The sequence below is a fragment of the Gracilinanus agilis genome, chromosome X, assembly GCF_016433145.1.
Source record: "Gracilinanus agilis isolate LMUSP501 chromosome X, AgileGrace, whole genome shotgun sequence".
Taxonomy (NCBI): domain Eukaryota; kingdom Metazoa; phylum Chordata; class Mammalia; order Didelphimorphia; family Didelphidae; genus Gracilinanus; species Gracilinanus agilis.
The window spans coordinates 64,292,796-64,295,020 of NC_058136.1; the positions used below are offsets into that span (position 1 = coordinate 64,292,796).

At 46.8% G+C, this 2,225-nt stretch overlaps 1 pseudogene; it reads right to left on the reverse strand.

Moving 5' to 3' along the window:
• Positions 1-974: 974 nt before the first annotated feature.
• On the reverse strand, positions 975-1,603 carry LOC123253735 (annotated as a pseudogene).
• Positions 1,604-2,225: the final 622 nt, after the last annotated feature.

Genomic DNA, 2,225 nt, shown 5'->3' on the forward strand with positions numbered 1-2,225 from the left:
ACGGATTCATCAGTCATCCTAGCTATTTCGGCCTTTGTATCTCCCCCACTGACTCCAACTGAGCCTTCTTTGTTTGCTCACTGATTTTACATTCTCTAATAGATGCATTAATTTCTCTCCATAAGGAGGTGCGGAAGTAAGGTAGAAAAAATGTAGTACACCTTGTTAGAGGAATTATTCCCAGCATCCTCACAGAAACCCCATGATGGAGAGGCTATTTTACAGATGAAGAAATCAAGGTTCAAGAGGCTAAGTGATTTGTTCAGCAGCACACAAGTGGCAAGTCTCTGAGGCTACATTTGAATTCAGTTCTGCCTGTCTCCATGTCTAGCATCCTCTACGCTCTGCCATCCAGCTGTACTACTTTATCAAGGATGTCTTCCGTGTGTGGGTAGATGCTGCTTGAGATTTTTTGAAGATACGGGAAAGGAGGCACGTGGATGGGTAATTATTGCTATTTTGTTATATGTTTGGGCATCATAATAAGGCCAAGATTTTTTCAAAGCCGTTGCCCTCTCCCCTTTCTCAGAGCCCTCGAGAACCATCCCTGAATTCACTCACAGGTGTCACTTCTAGCATGCTTTCCTTGTCCGCGGTTTATGACCCCCTTGGAGAGTTCCTGTTCTTGATCCTCCTCCCTTTTACTTTCCCGGATCTAACTGAGTACTTGGTTGGTACTCGTTTGTTCCTTTGTTGATAGATGTTGTCAATACATATTTATTCTGTCTTTTTCCTTAGGATAAATATTGGATGGGCTCGAGCGCCAAGGGCAGACTCTGGTACAAACAAACATTGTTAGCACAGCACTTGGTCATTAGAGAGAAGGAAATCCATAGTCGACCTAAGGCATGGATCCAGTGACTATCCTGAGAGAGGGAAGAAGTCAGGAATGACCTGAATCAGGGCCCATGAGGAGAAGATGTGCCCAACTAACCCCACACATTGTGCTGTGTTGGCTCCTCCTACAAAGGCCTTCATGGTTTTCTCTTGACCTGCAGACAGCAGCTAGTCGTGTCCTCAGGCCTCCTGCAGTGGGATATGGAGCAGCTCAGCTCTGCTCGGTAGTGTTTCTTATTCCCTTTCCCACCGGGTTTGATCTTATCACTTCCAGGTTTCCAGCCAGTGGGGCACACTTTGCCATGCTTCTCTGTGGAAGGCCTGGACTAGCCCCACAGTGCTTCATCTACAGAGAGGCCCACAGCAAGGTCATTGGTAGTGATCTGCTGAAGGATTCCCTTCTCATCAGTGAAGATCCCATAATCTTGAGCGATGGCACCTTTGGGGTCAGACCCCTGTTGGGGTCTTCAGAGGTCCCAGTTCACTTGGTTTTTTGAGTGTGTTGACCCAGGCAAGGTGACAGAAGCGGAGTCCACTGAAGCACTGATCACTTGGCATTCCATCTCCCAATTCTTCAGCTTAATCACTGAATGCAACACTCTCCATGGGAGAGGGGAAAGTGAAGTCTGAGGGAGAGAAGAACGTCACGGGTTTACCTTTGAAGTGGGAAAGGCCGATGTCTTTGAACTGCTCATCTGGCATGACAGCTCCTACTTATTCTGAAATCGGGGACTGGGTAGCCAATCGTGGCATTTCCTGCTGACATGTCGACGACAACAGCCGCTCACAGGAGAAGGCCAACCAGTATTTATTAAGCACCTACTGTGCGACAATCACTTTGCTAAGCACTGAGGAATCCAAAGAAAGGCAAAATCAGTGCCAGCTATTAAGGCGTTTACAGTGGAATGGGAGAGATGCCATGCAAACAAGTATGTACAACGAAAACACATACAGTAAGAATTGGAGACAGTCTCAGAGCTAAGGCACCAGCACTGAAGGATGGAGAAGGCTTCTTGTAGAAGGTGGGACTTGAACTGGGACTTAAGGAAAGCCAGAGAAACCAGGAGACGGAGATTTCTAGATATAAGGAAAAGCCAGGAAAAATGTCTAGAGTTTCAATATGGAGCATCTTTTTTTGGTCAGGCAAAACCCACTTCTACATTGGTCATTGTTGAAAAAGCACACTCATACACAACCAGAACTCCAAAATAAAACCCTAAATACACTGATGGGAAAGACGACTCCAACAATTCTTTCTCTGGAGGTAGATAGTATTCCCCATCAGAAGTCTTTCAGCTGGGGGGGCTGGGTAGCTCAGTGGATGGAGAGCCAGGCCTAGAGACGGGAGGTTGTGGGTTCAAATCTGGCCTCAGACACTTCCCAGCTGG